The following is a 17,078-nucleotide window of genomic DNA, read 5'->3' as shown; positions in this document are numbered from 1 at the left end:
GTTTTGTAAAAGGTAAAATATAACTTAATTATATATTATAAATATATTATAAATGCATTAATTATATTTCATCAGTATATCTAAGTTATATATAGATACATTATATTTTATTTTCTTGGGCTCTGAAATCACTGTGGATGATGACTGCAGCCATGAAATTTATTTATTTATTTTTTATTTATTTATTTTTTTAAATTTTATTTTATTTTTTAAACTTTACATAATTGTATTAGTTTTGCCAAATATCAAAATGAATCTGCCACAGGTATACATGTGTTCCCCATCCTGAAACAAACCTAGACAGTATATTAAAAAGCAGAAACATCACTTTGCCGACAAGGTCCATATAGTCAAAGCTATGTCTTTTCTAGTAGTCATGTATGGATGTGAGAGTTGGACCATAAAGAAGGCTGAGTGCTGAAGAATTGTTGCTTTCTAATTGTGGTCCTGGAGAAGACTCTTGAGAGTCTCTTGGATTGCCAAGAGATCAATCCAGTCAATTCTAAAGGAAATCAACCCTGAATATTCACTGGAAGAACTGATGCTAAAGCTGAACCTCCAGTACTTTGGCCACCTGATGCTAAGAGCCGACTCATTGGAAAAGACCCTGATGCTGAGAAAGATTGAAGGCAGGAGGAGAAGGGGATGACAGAGGATGAGATGGTTGGATGGCATCACTGACTCAGTGGACACAAGTTTGAGTAAATTCCAGGAGACAGTGACAAACAGGGAAGTCGGATGTGTTACAGTGCATGAGGCTGCAAGGAGTTGGACATGACTTAGTGACTGAACGACAACAAAGTGGATATATCCATATACTGTGATAAATATTTATAACTGCGTGTGTTAAGAAAATATAATCTTTCTTTTAGCAACTCATTTTATTTTTTATTTTACATTGGAGTATAGTTGATTTAAAATACTGTGTTAGTTTCAAGTGTACAGCAAAGTGATTCAGTTATACATGTACATGTATCTATTCTTTTAAAGATATGTTTAATCTTAACAGTTTCAAGAAAAATGAAATGTTAGTGTATGTATGTGCTTGTCTTAGTCACTCATTTGTGTCCAACTCTTTGTGACCCCATGGACTGTAGTCCCCCATGCTCCTCTGTCCATGGAATTTCCCAGGCAAGAATCCTGGAGTGGGTTGCCATTTCCTACTCCAGTGAATATTTCCGACCCAGGAATCGAACCTGAGTCTCTTGCATCTGTGATGGCAGGCAGATTCTTTACTACTCTGCCACCTGGGAAGCCCAGTGTATGTATATGCATATATATGTGTGTGTGTGTGTGTGTGGGTGTATTTCACATACATGTGTCTGTATGTATGTGTATACATATAATCCAACCTCTATCCTGCCCTTCCTTCTCACAACCATAGGTACCTGGCCATGCTTCCATGATCTCTCACGTGGGGAAAACCAGGGTCTTCTTTACTACTTTTACTCTTGATCCAATACTGCCCTTCCCTATACAGTAGCCAGGGGGACCAGCTCTAATCATTTTCCCATTCAGAACTCCAGAATGGCCCAAATCCACATGTGGCACGATGGCCCACCGTCTGCCCCTCGGCTGTCTGATCACACTTCTGATCATGCTCCATCCTCACTCTGGCCCCACCCCAGCTGGACCTGGTCCTCCCCACCCAGGTCTGTGCACTGTGGGGTCTTCCCTCCATTGGGATGTGCTGGTCCCAGATCTTTGCTCCATCTGTTCCTCCTTCCTCTGGTGGTCTTTCCTCATCACTCAAGGCAACCTAGAAGCTGCCCTGGTGCTCAGGGTTCAGATGAGGATTAATGGTAGGCAAAAATACTTTGTGGCTTGTTTACCACTTTAATTACCAATGGAACTGAAGCAGGTTTTTGTTGAGCTGGTTCGTTTCAATCTTATTGTATTATACTCTGTTTTTTAAGTATGTGGTTTCATAAACCACTGGGATTTCACTTTAATTCTGTGCTTTTACAAGTGAGAGATTTGCTATTCTTAATCCTTTGAAAGTAATCACGTTATTTGGATATTTTCAGCCATTAGAATTCTTGGTACAGGGTCTTTGACCAGATCTCTTTAGCTGTGGAGTGATGACATGTCCTGGCAGTATGCAAGGGAGTCTGGGGATACCAGGATGCACCTATCATTTCAATATTTATTCTATTATTCAGATGTACACTTAGTAAAACAAAGTTAAATAAAACTGATAAATCAAGTGTTTGGTTTCATGGCTACAATAACTTAAGATGATGCTAGGTTAAAACAAGTAGATTTAGGACTTCCCTGGTAGTCCAGGGGTTAAGAATCTCCCTGCCAGTGCAGGGGACATGGGCTCAATCCCTGGTCTGGGGAGATCCCACATACTGCGGAGCAACTAAGCCCACGCACGATAACTGAGCCCCCGCTCTAGAGCCCTTGCTCTGCAAAGGGAGAAGCCATTGCAATGAGCAGCTATGTATCACAATAAAGAGTAGCCCCTGCTGGCCGCAACCAGAAGAAAAACAAATCGATTTACAGTTACTAAAAGAGAAGTCATGTAAATAATGGTACAGCTGGTAAGGAGGTAAGGCGGAAATGTGTAAAAGTGGTATACCAGTGACAAGTTAGGGGACCTCTGTTCTCCCATAATCATAATAATGTGGAACACTTGGCTCATGGTATACTTGATCCCACCTGTGTGAACAGAAAAAGATAAAAGAGTTCCAGATGAGGCAGGTAACATCCCAAGTCTAGGAAAAACCAATCAGGGCCCATGGTCATACAAAATAAGCAGGTGAGCTGTGTCTAGCACTGCTCACCAAGGTGATGAATTAGCCAGCTGTCCTAACGAAGAGCGCTAATTACACAGGCTCACTCTCATCTCCTAGGAAACAAAACCTCTAAATGGCCCAACTAATTAGAATAAAATAATAATAGAAGATACATAAGTTTTTAATAATGTTAACAGACATGCTCAATTAATCAAAATGACAGAACTATGGGTCAGAAACTGGCAGATACATACAACTTAAAACTTACCATTTCTGGGAAAGATACCAAGTTTCAAAAATGAAAATCTATATATAAGACAGGGACTTAAGAGGCCTTTGACATAATGAAAGGAACTTAGTTATTGGAATGGACTGAGCCAAATGATTGGAGGCTCAGAATCACCATGCACTGAGCAATCCAATTCTATATTCCAGCCGAGAAGCAATCAGACAATAACCGGAGCTGGTTATTGTCAGCTGTTCTGCAGTGGTTTCAGAAAGTGAAGTCACTCAGTCGTGTCTGACTCTCTGTGATCCCATGGACTCCTCTGTCCGTGGAGTTCTCCAGGCAAAAATACTGGAGTGGGTTACCATTTCCTTCTCCAGGGGATCTTCCCGACCCAGGAATCGAACCCAGATCTCCCGCATTGCAGGCAGACGCTTTACCCTCTGAGAAACTACTAAAACCTTAGGAAGGCAACTCTTGGATTAAATAAATGCATGCACACACATGCACAAAATAAAACAAAAACTTTAAAAAGGGTGTTGGTGGTTCAGTTGTGTCCGACTCTGCTGCCCCATGGACTTAAATCACCAGCTTCCCATGCCTATGGAATTTTCCAGGCAAGAATATTGGAGTGGGTTGCCATTTTCTACTCTAGGGGATCGTCCCAACCCAGGGATCACACCTGCATCTCTTCCATCTCCTGTATTGGCAGGTGGATTCTCTACCACTAGCACCACCTGGGAAGCCCTTTAAAAGGAGTATGAATAAGAATAAAGATAAGGGAAAACAACTTTGAATCCATGGTATTCATACAGCTACTTTATTCACATACCTACTTTATTGCAAGTGCACAGGCCTTTATGAGTGTGTTTTGTTCACCTTTTACATGACTTCAAACATTTATAATAATCTTTTTTCAAAATGTCATTTTGAATAATTGTCTAGAAGAGGTTACACTTAAAATCTGTGTTTAAATGTTGGAAAATTTCCCTTTGTTAAATCCACATTGTTAAGTATAGTACAAATATTTAGAGCAATGTTGATTGTGTAATGTTTAAAAATGTGCACTGTTCAACAAATATGAGAGATTGGGCATAAACAGAAGGTAACAAGATAAGTATATGTCTTCATGAACAAAAACCCCTGGGATGTTAAGACTCCATCATCATAAATCACTGCTAACGAGTGAAGGCTGGTTTAACACATTGCGATGGTACAATGCATCTGTGACAAGGGATGGGTTGATTATGTCACAAAGTACCAAGCCTCACAGAGAGTGGTATGGATTACATGAACAACCACAGTGCTTCCTTGTAATAAATGAATTTGGAAGCCCCCAGCTGTTCATGTTTTGGCAGGTAATAACACTGTTGCTCCATCACGGTAGTCTTTCGGCATTAAGATACCTAAACTCTGGAAATACTGTTGACAATCAGTAGGCAGATTGGTGACATTCTAGGAAAACCATCCTTTGCCATATTTTTATTGGAGGCTTCACTTTCCTTGTTACTGTGAAGATTCTTTAGATCTGGGGACTTCCAAAGAAAAAGCACCACGGCCACACTTGTTCACAAATACTGCCATTGAGCTGACACCGTCAACATCCAACTGTGTTCTCTGGCTCAAAAATGACACCAATGAGAATTCAAGTTTGATCACATTATCTATTTGCTGTTGTTCATTTGCAAAGTTGTGTCCAACTCTTTGTAACTCCATTGACTGCAGTACACCAGGCTTCCCTGCCTTCACCGTCTCCTGGAGTTTGCTCAAACTCATGTCTGTTGAGTCAACAATGCCATCCAACCATCTCATCCTCTGTCGTCCCCTTCTCCTCCCGCCTTCAGTCTTTCCCAGCATCAGGATCTTTTCCAAAGAGTTGGATCTCCACATCAGGTGGCCAAGGTATTGGAGCTTCAGTCCTTCCAGTGAATATTCAGGACTGATATCCTTTAGGATTGACTGGTTTGATCTCCTTGCAGTCCAAGGGACCATGAAAAGCCTTCTCCGGCACCACAGCTCGAAAGCATAAATTCTTTGGTGCTCAACCTCCTTTATGATCCAAGTCTCACATCCATACAGGACTACTGGAAAGATCATAGCTTTAACTAGACAGATCTTTGTCAGCAAAGTGATGTCTCTGCCTTTTAATACTCGGTCTAGCTTTACTTCCAAGGAGCAAGGGTCTTTTAATTTAGTGTCTGCAGTCACTGTCCACAGTGATTTTGGAGCCCAAGAAAATAAAGTCTGTCACTGTTTCCACTGTTTGCCCATCTATTTGCCATGAAGTGATGGGACCAGATGCCATGATCTTAGTTTTCTGAATGTTGAGTTTTAAGCCAACTTTTTCACAGCCTTCCTATTTTCTTTTCCTTGATCATGGCCATCATGGTTTACCTGGGGACAAGGAGGGCGCTTCTCAACAAAGACAACTCTAGCTAATGGAACACTTTCATACTTCAGCAAGCATTTTAATTATTCCAGAGATAATTCCATTTCAGTAGGAAAGATTTCTTGTCAAGATAGGAGCCTGCCTGCTTTTGTCTTAATATCGAATAACTAATTTTGCCTCGAATTAGATGTGAAAATCATTAAGTTTGAGAATTATCTAACTGGAGGCCCAGGGAAGACTGAGTGGGACTTATTTGTATAAAGGACAATCTTTTTTCCCCATCTACCTGACCGACTTGCCTCCAGAAACGACAGCTTCCTCTCGTGTTTGGCTATTTTCCTCCTAGGTTCTTCCTCCCTTTCTGGGTTTTATTGCAATGACCTGTAGTGCTCTCAAAGAAGATTCCTTTTCAAAGGCTTAGTCTACCCTTCAGAGCCCCAACCTAAGGGGTATTAATTAGCTTGATCTTAGGGCTATTCCCAGTCTTCCAGGCTTTTTCATGCAAATGAAGTGTTAAGCCCACAAAACTTGTAACTTTCCAAAGTGGCAGCTGCTAATGAGGTGGCCTAGGCTGGTGAACCGAGGCCACACCAGGCTGCCAAACGCCTACAGACTCCCGCAGTCATTTGCCTCCCACCTTCTGATTTAGCCTCAGAGGTTGGGAGCTGGCGAGGGAGGCAGGTGGGCCTGTATCACGCAGCTTCACAGCTGGGGAAACCTTTTCACCTCTCATCAGGGGCCGAGTGCTGCTACTGGCGGAATGATTCCAAGTTGGGAAGAGTGACGGGGAGCCCTCTGTAGGGAAGACAAGTTTTCCACCGCTAGGCTTTGACCACCTGATGCGAGGAGCCGACTCACTGGAGAAGACCCTGATGCTGGGAAAGATCGAGGGCAAAAAGAGAAAGAGGCGACAGAGAACGAGATGGCTGGATGGCCTCACCGATTCAATGGACACGAATTTGAGCAAACTCCGGGATGTAGTGAAGGACAGTGAAGCCTGGCGTGCTGCAGTCCATGGGGTCACAAAGTATCAGACCTGACTTAGCAGTGGAACAGCAACAAGAACAGGCTTGGGAAGGCAGTCCTGTGGGACAGCAGTCCCTAACTCTTTTGGCACCAGGGACCCGTTTCACGGAAGACAATTTTTCCTGGGGTGGGGCAGAGGATGGTTTCAGGATGATTCAACAACATTACACTTGCGTGTGCTTTATTTCTATTATTATATCAGCTCCACCTCAGATCATCAGGCATTAGATCCTGGAGGTTCGGGACCCCCTGCTCTAGGATGGAGTTTCCTAGAAATCTGTGGGTCCTGCAGGAGGGAGAAAGACAGATTTGGAGAAGTCCTGAGGACTAACCCTGGCAGAACATGTCCTGTGTGCCAAGGACCATTCTAACTGCTTACACGTCCACTTGCATGAGTCTCATGACAAAATCATGTTCCTGGGATGACTGTGTTTTAGTTGCTCAGTTGTGTGCGACTCTGCAACCCCATGGACTATAGCCCCTCAGGCTCCTCTGTCCACAGGATTCTCAAGGCAAGAATACTGGATTAGGTAGCCATTCCCTTCTCCAGGGGATCTTCCAAACTCAGGGACTGAACCCAGGTCTCCTGCATTGCAGGCAGATTATTTACCATCTGAGCTACCAGGGAAGCCCTCTTTGTAGGATTAAAATCCTCCATTCACAGATGAGAAGACAGTGGTCCCTTGGCTAGGGGAGCAAAGCAGAAACTCAAACCCTGGCACCTGCTGCTACACAGCCTGCTTATAATCACTGTGCCATTCTGGTCTGGGTTCTGAGAGGTGCTGATGTTGGCCTGAGGACTAAGCATGTACTCTGCCTCTGGTAACCAAAGAGTGGCTTAATTATTAGAATAAAGAATAATAATGATAAAAAATTCCCACTGTGCTTAGGAAAAATGGCCAGATGTGACACGACTAAGGGCTTAGTCCATGTTGTTTAAAAAGAGCAGAAGTAGAAAAGGGATGGACGTGTGTGCTAAGTCACTTCAGTCATGTCCGATTCTTTGTGGCTCCATGGACTGTAGCCCACTAGCCTCCTCTGTCTGTGGGATTCTCCAGGCAAGAACACTGGATTGGGCTGCGGTCCTCTCCAGGGGATCTTCCTGACACAGGGATTGAACCCACGTCTCTTATGTCTCCTACATTGGCAGGTGGGTTCTTTACCACTAGTACCACCTGGGGAGCCCCAGAAAAGGGAAGGACAGAGGGGTGAAAGGAAGAAAGGACTGGAGAGCCTACAGAAGAGCCCTGTACCACAGAAAAGGTTTCACTGAAGGAGGTTGCATAAAATAATGGCTAAGAACCTGGTCTAAGGAGCAGGGTCACTGGGATTAGAACTCTGGCTTCAAGACTGAGTAGGTCTGTGACCTGAGTACATCACTCCACCCCATGGATTGCCACAAACTTCCCTGGGGATCAAGGGGCTAAGACTCCGTACTCCCAATGGAGGGGGCCTGGGTTCGATTTCTGGTCATGGAACTAGATCCCACATGCCACAACTAAGAGAATTTCCATGCAGCAATTAGATCAAACATGACATAATAAAGACTGAAGATCCTGTGTGCTGCAACAAATACCTGGAGCAGCCAAAAAAAAAAAAAAAAAAAAAAAGGCATGCTTTCTAGTGCTTCTAGGATACAGCTAAGAGTCTGATAGGATTAATGGCAAGGATCTACTGTATAGCACAAGGAGCTGTTTTCAATATCTTGTAACAACTATAATGGAAAAGAATAGAAAAAAGAATATAGATACACACATGTATGTGCATAACTGAATCACTCTGTGTACATCTGAAAGAGAATATTGTAAATCAGCTATTTGTTGTTATTTAGTTACTAAGTCATGTGCAACTCTTTTGTGACCGTATGGACTGTAGCCTGCCAGGCTCCTCTGTCCATGGGATTTCCTACATAAGAATACTGGAGTGGGCTGCTATTTCCTTCTCTAGGGGATCTCTCGACTTAGGGACTGAATCTGAGTCTCCTGCATTTCAGGCAGATTCTTAACCGCTGAGCCATCAGGTATACTTCAATAAAAAAGAGTTTGACAGCAATTAATAATAATTAATACAATAGAAATAATCCTTGGCTATATTAGGGAAAGAGCCCTTGCATTGGGAGGCCCTCGGACTCGCCGTTGGAATGTCTGTGATCAGGCGTGGTGCATTAACAGAGCGGGGAAGAGACTGGGGAAGGTGAGCGGAGCTCCTGGAGGACAAGGGCTTTCCAGAAAGATTCCCCTCCTGCAGAGGGCTGTTCAGCAGGTCAAGGGGTCAGGGGGCACAAATCCTTGTCCACTGCTTGTCCTAGCAATTAGAGATACCCTGAGGAGTGGTCACTGTGAGGGCTCAGTTACTACCCTTGACCCTCAGGCTCTCTGCCTTCAGTCTCTCTACTGAAATTGGCCTTGCCTTTCTCTTTAATAACATTGCTATCAATACAGCATGGCTAATATTGCCCAAGAGGGGAGACCAGGACAGTCTATGCAACTGCTCAGGAATTTTGACAATGACAGCCGGACATCTGCCTGGAAACCAGTGTTGACTGAGCACCGTGGTGAGGTTTCTTTTTAACTCTCACAACTATTACACTAGGCGGTGGTCTTACCATCCTCTTCATAGACACAAGGAAACCAAGGCTCCCTTGAGAGGCTGAAACCCAACCATCTACATCCCAGCATGCAAAACCAAGAGGCGAAGGAGGTGGATTTGAACTCAAATCTGCCCGCACTCTGGGACTCATCTTTAAATCTTCAGGTTTCTGGGTGGGGCCTCAAGTCAACAGAACAGTATTTTCCTGAAAGGTGAGCCACCATGAAGTGCTTCCCAGCATAGGAGACCCACAAGCAGAAGAGAAGAGAGATGGGGGGATCTGGATGAGATAAACAACAGTACTCAAGTCATGACCAAAAAAAATGAAAGAGGATGGAAGAAATAATGGAGATGTGGAAAAACACCATCATGGAGGCATAAGAGCAAAACAAAGGTTGAGTGAATCCTGAGAAAAATGAAGCTTCATGGGGTAGCGTGAGTGTTCACCAGACACCAAGCCAGTTCACACATGCCCAGGACAGCCTGTCATCCCAGCGCCACCAGCCCCACCAGATGCCCTGGTATGGGTCTCCCTGTCTGTCCTCCAGGAGAAGCCAGTGCTCTCGGGCTGAGCAGAGATGGAACAGCTCCAACCCCAGAGGTGGGCATCGTGCCCGGTAAGAGAAAGTGAAAGTTGCTCAATAGTGTCCAGTTCTTTGCAACCCCATTGTCTGTTCAATTTATGGAATTCTCCAGGCTAGAACACTGAAGGTAGCCTTTCCCTTCTCCAGGGGATCTTCCCAAACGAGGGATCAAACCCAGGTCTCCTGCATTGCAGGTGGATTGTTTACCGGCTGAGCCACAAGGGAAGCCCAAGAATACTGGAGTGGGTAGTCTATCCCTTCTCCAGCAGATCTTCCCGACCCAGGAATTGAACTGGGGTCTCCTGCATTGCAGGCCCGGTAAGAGCAGATACTCTATACATACAAGGTAGATGAAAGAATCCAATAAAGAAACAAATGAACTGCATAGCCTTAAAAGGGAACTGTCATAGTCTCTTAAGGAACATTAACTGTAGATACAGGCTGATTTATGATCACACCATATTCCACAGGTTCATGGGCTGTGAGGGAAGTGGGGATCTTAGTAAATATGGCCATTTCTATCACTGATTCTGGAGGTGCCCAATCCATTCCTTAGGTAGGTAGGGGTGGAGGAAATCCTGGTGGGAGGGGAGGCCCATGGAGCTGATTAGTCTTCTGGAAATGAGCACTTACCAGTTTGGCCCCAGACTGGCAGCCTTGGGCCCTCTGTGGTCTCACCACTACAGAGGATCCATCCCCTAATCTCTGCCCCAGGGACCCAGGGGAGCTTCTAGCACCCTCTCACGGCCAACTTGAGAGCAGTAGCCATCAGGCTTCATCTTCAGTGAGGTAATAGGCAGATGGTAACACCTGCTTTGTTAGAGAAGGTCATAGTTTGAGTGAACAAACGAGAAACCATCAGCACAAACAGCTAGGACATGGAAGCAACATAAATGTCCATCAACAGATGAATGGATAAAGAAGCTGTGGTACATATATACAATGGAATATTACTCAGCCATAAAAAGGGATACACCTGAGTCAGTTCTAATGAGGCGGATGAACCCAGAGCCTATTATGCAGAGTGAAGTGAGTCAGAAAGAGAAAAACAAATATCGTATATTAACACATATATATGCAAACTAGAAAGATGGTACTGATGAACCTTGCAAATGCAAGGCAGCAATGGAGATGCAGACATAGGAACAGACTTGTGGACATGGGGTGGGGGGAAGAAGGGGAGGGTGGGACGAACGGAGAGAGTAGCATGGAAACATACACTAACATATGTAAACAGGAAGCCAATGGGAATTTGCTGTATGATTCAAACTAGGACTCTGTGACAGCCTAGAGGGGTGGGATGGCGTGGGAGTTTCAACAGAGCGGACACATGTGTACCTAATGCTGGTTCGTGTTGATGCATGGCAGAGACAAACACAATTTTGTAAAGCAATTATCCTTCAATTAAAAATAAATTAATAATAATAATAAACCCATCCACACAGGAAATGAGCATCTAAGGTGAAACCCAAGTGTCAGATGGGTATGGATCGGTTAGGGCAACCCAGAGCCCAACAGTTCCACTGATTCTTTAAAGATCACCAGCTCCCTACAGCCCGTCCAAGGAGGAGCAGTGTGGTTGCCCATTAGCTGGTTTAAAACAAGAAGAAAGAGTCCACAAAAGAATGCTTAGTGTCTGCAAGCCTGCAAGTTCCTAACTGGGGCCACCCTAGTCATTTCTCAGCATTAGGAGTGTGAAGCCGGAAACATGATCTCCACAGGATTGGGAGGCAGAGAAAGGAGCTTGGGACACAGCAGGTTCTCATTCAGCCCCAAACACTGCATTTTTCCATGCTGGCAGCAGACAGAAAATGACTACAGAAATCAAGAGTTCTTGGTAAGCAAACAAGACACTTTTATAACTTCACTCTAGCCTTCTCTAGAACCTTCTTTGGGAGCAGTCTGCCACACCCCAGTGGTGGCCAGGGTGACTTCATTTGGCATTCGCAAAAACACTAACGAGGAACTTCCCTGGTGGTCCAGTGGTTAAGACTCCACGCTCCCAATGCAGGGGGCTCAGGTCCAATCCCTCGTCAAGGAAGATCCCACATTCCATGCGGCACAGCAAAACTAACTAACCAAATAAAAATTATGCAGTTCTAAAAAAGAAAGAAAGAAAACAACAACAACAATACTAAAACCAAAAAAAAAAAAAAAAAAAAAAAGCCTCAAAAAAATAGAAAAAAACACACACCAAAACTACTAACCATGGGAGAAATCATTCCTGGGAAGTCTGAAGAGAAATAGCAGTGTCTAGAAAAGATGATGAAGCCAAACACTCAAGCTGACATACGTACATACCCATCTCTAAACTTACACTTTCTAATGCTACTTCTGGAAGTGCTGGCATTACAGCAGGCCTTCTCAGCATTTTTAAAATGCTGGTTAAATCTCAAAGAGTCATGTCACAGACTCCCAACCTTATTTCATCAGTAGATCACCTACCCCATTTTATCTTATATGCAACTGCCAGGGAAGTTGGCCCCTGGTATAGACCCCCTAAGGCATCTCCCTCAGCTCTGACATTTGTTTTTTAACTGGGAGCTCACTTAGAATCTCCTGGGAAGCTTTCAAGATGTTCAGATGCCTGAATCACCTCTCCCACAGCTCCCTCCCCCACTGTAGACTCGGAGAATCATTATTTGTAGGGATGGAGACCCTGCATGTGTGTGTTTCAAGAAAAGTCCACAGCATTTTTTTAATTGCTAATTTTTTTTTCTTTTATTAACTCCTTTTCTGAATACTAGCATCTTATTTCTGAGATTTTCATTTTAAAATAAGTTTTATCTGCTTTATTAAAAAAAAAATAGCCCAGAACTGACAATGACATGAATCCCTGGTTGGGAAATAAGGGCTCATAAAATAAAGTCTAGTCTTACAGGAGGGCAATGAGAAGACCCTCAATAATTCAGTCATAATTTTACCAAAGACGTACTGGGCAGCTTTGGATACCAGGAACTCGGCTCGGTGTGGGAGCTGAGAGCAGCCTGTCTTCTAGCACGATCTTCTCTAAATCCTGTTCCCCAAACTACGCACATCTCAGGCATCCCAGCCCAGAAGCCCCTCCTCTCCCCTCCATCCATGTGTCTCTTGCTCATCCTTCCAGATCAGGCAGAAACGCTGCATCCTTCACGCACCTGTCTTCGAATCCTTCCTCTGGGGTCCTCATGGCATCCCTTGAACCTCCCATAATCCTCACCACCTTCTAGCCTGTACTGTGGCAACATTTCACAACTGCCTAAAGAGCTGACCTAATAAAACAGTCCCGGGATCAAAGAAGTCTGACAAAGTCAGCCAGCTTTCCGTACAGCTGGCCTTCTCAGAGCCTTTAACATAACACATTCTGTGAATTGCCAAGAGCATCACAGCATTCAGACAGTTTCCTGACTTATTTACCCATGGAAGCACTCCTCCCTGTTAATGTTGCTGAATTGTACTTCTTTGGGCATCACAGAGGATTTGTGTTCCAAGGAGCCCCCGCTGGGAAATGCTGTTTTCTAGTTATTCCCTCCCTCCCTTCTTTCCAAAAGCACGGGGGGCAACCACAGTGAACCAGGCATGGTGCCAGGTGCCCTCTCCTATGCTCATTTCAGGCACTTTGTTGAAATAACTGGCGATGGGGAGCTATGGCTGAATAACAGAGATAACCCCAGTGTGTCCTCCATCAAAGACGCACAAACACACATCAAACACAGTGACGCCACTGACCCGTCTGGCCCCTGGGGACCGTAAAAACAACTCCTGTGACACGGCTGCATTGGAACCACAGCCTGGCACAGGATTCCAAGAGGTTGGGAAGGCAGCCGGTTTCCTGGGCCATGGACTCAAGAAAGAAGACTCTAACGGGAAATTCTCACGACGGGGGAGCACAGCTTGGAAGACAAATCACGTGATAAAACACACTCAGCCGTTCAGCCTGTGGAACAAGGACTCGCAGATCACCAGGCTCCTCATAATAACATTATGCCGAAAGGCACAGGCCTCTAATTAGGAAAAATGTAGCAGAAACCGACTGCTGGGTCACAAATGATGGAGGCGGCTTGGCAGAGAAGCCGACGCTGGAGGCATGAACTGGGTCCCAGGGTGGACTAACAAGCTTGGGGCCCCCACGGAAGAGTGGGAAGGGCAGAGGTGGGGGCTGGTGAGGATGCACTCTGCCCAAACAGCAAGACACCTGCCAGGAAGACGGGCAAGTCAAGACCTGCACCCAAAGGCACAGGGCAGGTCAGTGGAGCCACTGGGCTGGCAGACTCGGATTCAGTGTCAGGAACAGACTCTCCTCCACACATAGGAAAGCCACCCGGGAGCCAGCCATGACACTCAGCCCAGGTGGAGCTCCTGCTCCTGAAGGAAAGTTACACGGCTCAAAATAGTCTGGAGTTAAAACTCCCTTCCAGGTCCTCCCCACCATTCTATGCAAAACAAAGAACTCTCTCACCCGAAGAAAAAATGGACATTAAGGTTGATTATGCCCAGCTCCCAGGTGGAATTCCTTGCCCCAGCCATTTAAGAGATAACTACTCTGAACAACCTTGGAGAAGAACAGGCCCCCTTAAGACAGTAGCTTTCCACATACATGCCTATGTATTCTTATTCTTTTCTTGGGTTAGTGCAGCAGCTCACTAATCTGACTGCTGCCCCTTCTTGCTTCATTAAAGGTGGTCTGTTCCTGTAAAGTGCTGGTCTCGTTCTTTTCCCAAACCTCACCTTCTCTAGCTCCCTTACCCTACAGGTCCACCAGCCAGTGTCTGTGAGTGTGTCAAACACAGGCCAAAGCCCTGGGAGGGACTGTGGGTGACGATGGCTTTACGAGAAGCAGAAAACCGTGCTGAGCTGGGCAGTGCCTGTCCAGCCCTCCCCGTGTTGTTATTCAGTCACTCAGTCGTGTCTGGCTGTTTGCCATCTCATGGACTGCAGCATGCCAGCCCTCCCTGTCCCTCACCATCTCCTGGAGTTCGCCCAAGTTCACGTCTATTGAATCACAGATGTCATCCAACCATCTCATCCGCTGTCTCCCTCTTCTCCTTCAGCCTTCAATCTTTCCCAGCATCATTCCAATCCATGTAACCCATTGTTTATCAGATGGGTACTGAGCACCAGTCACGTACTGGGTTGGCCAAAAAGTCTGTCAGGGTTTTCGGTAACATCTTATGGAAAAACCTGAATGAACTTTTTGGCCAACTGAATACAAGGGCATGGGCAAAGAGATGTGGTCCCTGCCTCACGGAGCTTCTGGGGGAGGTGATAACTCCTACAAAGGTCACACACTGATCACGACACAGAGAGCAACATGCCGTGGAGGGGATGCCCTAGGGATGTCAGGAAAACGTCTTCAGGGAAATGATGTGAGTTGACGTCTGAAGATGGGATCAGAATCCTTGGAATGGAACAGCAAGTGCAAAGTCCTGGGAGGAAGGGATCCTGGGGATACAGAGGACCAAAAGGAGGCTCGAGAGGTGAGGCTGGTGTGGCGGGAACAGGGCGGCAGCTGTGGGAAGAGCCTGGAGGGGCAGAACCTCATGAGGCTGGTGGCCATGTCAAGGGCTCAGCCTCGTCTATCAGGATTAGATGCATTGTGAACACATCCTAGGGTGGATGACAGCTTGGAGGGGTCAGGACTGACTGGAGTGTGAGAGACCACGTGCAGGATGTCTGAGAGATATTTAGGTGCTAAAGTCAACAGAACCTGGTGATGGTGGCATTAGGGCTATGAGTGGGGCGAGGGTTGGGGAAGGTATCAACCCGGGCAGATTTCATTCCCCTAAAAATGAAGGCCCTCTAGAGTCGGGCTCTGTGCAGTTTTTCTTTTGGAGAGGGAGCAAGTAGACATGGGCTTCCCTGGTGGCTCAGATGGTAAAGAATCCACCTGCAATGTGAGAGACCTGGGTTCGATCCCTGGGTTGGGGAGATCCCCAGAGAAGGGAACGGCTACCCACTCCAGGATTCTGGCCTGGAGAATGCCATAGACTGTATCGTCCACGGGGTCGCAAAGAGTCAGACACGACTGAGCGACTTTCACTTCATGACTGAGCTACAGTTTTACTACACGCTGTTGAAAATTCACTTAGGACCCGCTGATGCCACTTTTTCTTTAACAGAGGGCCTGTGTATTGTCCAAAGGTGCAACACAATGTTGTGGTCAAGAAGTCGGGCACTGGGACTTCCCTGGTGGTCCAATGGTTAAGAATCTTCCTCGCAATACAGGGGGCATAGGTTCGATCCCTGGTTGGGGAACTAAGATCTTGCATCCGTTGGATCAACTAAGCCTGCATACCACAATTAGTGAGTCTACATGCCACAACAGAAGATCCCGCATGCCACAACTAATACCCGAGGCAGCCAAGTAAATAAATAAACGATCAATAAAAATTTTTTTTTAAAGAGAAGATAGGCACTGAGGCCCTCCCACTGCTCCCACAGCCTTTCCTTTCCAACTGTAAGCTTTAATCTCCTTGTCTGTTAAATGGTATCAGTGTACCACTTGGGGCTGGGAGGATTAAATGATAGTGTATGGAAAACAAATGCTAACCACTATTGTGTGTATGTGTGTGTGAGCGTGCACACGCATGCACACTGGCAAGAAAGTGTTCCTTTATTTACTCATTCATTCATTCAACCCCTATCACCTATTAATACATGTCAGGCAAACTGCTAAGAAAAGATGAGAAGTGAAAGGCAAAGGAGAAAAAGATACACCCATCTGAATGCAGAGTTCCAAAGAATAGCAAGAAGAGATAAGAAAGCCTTCCTCAGCAATCAATGCAAAGAAATAGAGGAAAACAACCGAATGGGAAAGACTAGAGATCTCTTCAAGAAAATTAGAGATACCAAGGGAACATTTCATGCAAAGATGGGCTCGATAAAGGACAGAAATCACATGGACCTAACAGAAGCAGAAGATATTAAGAAGAGGGAGCAAGAATACACAGAAGAACTGTACAAAAAAGATCTTCACGACCCAGATAATCATGATGGTGTGATCAATCACCTAGAGCCAGACGTCTTGGAGTGTGAAGTCAAGTGGGCCTTAGGAACATTACTAGGAACAAAGCTAGTGGAGGCGATGGAATTCCAGTCGAGCTATTTCAAATCCTAAAAGATGATGCTGTGAAAGTGCTGCACTCAATATGCCAGCAAATTTGGAAAACTAAGCAATGCTGACAGGACTGGAAAAGGCCAGTTTTCATTCCAATCTCAAAGAAAGGCAATGCCAAAGAATGTTCAAATTACTGCACAACTGTGCTCATTTCACATGCTAGCTTAGCAGCAGCAGTAGCAGCACATGCTAGCCAAGTAATGCTCAAAATCCTTCAAGCTAGGATTCAACAGTATGTGAACCAAGAACTTCCAGATGTTCAAGCTGGATTTAGAAAAGGCAAAGGAAACAGAGATCAAATTGCCAACATCATGGAAAGAGGAGCCTGGTGGGCTGCAGTCCATGGGGTCACTAAGAGTTGGACACAACTGAAGTGACTTAGCAGCAGCAGCAGCTGGATCATAGGAAAAGCAATGGAATTCTAGAA

General features: G+C 45.3%; 1 protein-coding gene across 4 annotated transcripts in view; it reads right to left on the bottom strand.

Moving 5' to 3' along the window:
• The window catches only part of SLCO3A1 (solute carrier organic anion transporter family member 3A1), a 372,385-nt gene that overhangs the window by 52,473 nt on the left and 302,834 nt on the right, over positions 1-17,078 (bottom strand). The window lies entirely within an intron of this gene.

This window comes from Bubalus bubalis, chromosome 20 (assembly GCF_019923935.1).
Source record: "Bubalus bubalis isolate 160015118507 breed Murrah chromosome 20, NDDB_SH_1, whole genome shotgun sequence".
NCBI classification, from domain to species: Eukaryota; Metazoa; Chordata; class Mammalia; order Artiodactyla; family Bovidae; genus Bubalus; species Bubalus bubalis.
The sequence above is the reverse complement of the archived record's forward strand: the minus strand, read 5'-3'. Positions and strand labels throughout refer to the sequence as shown.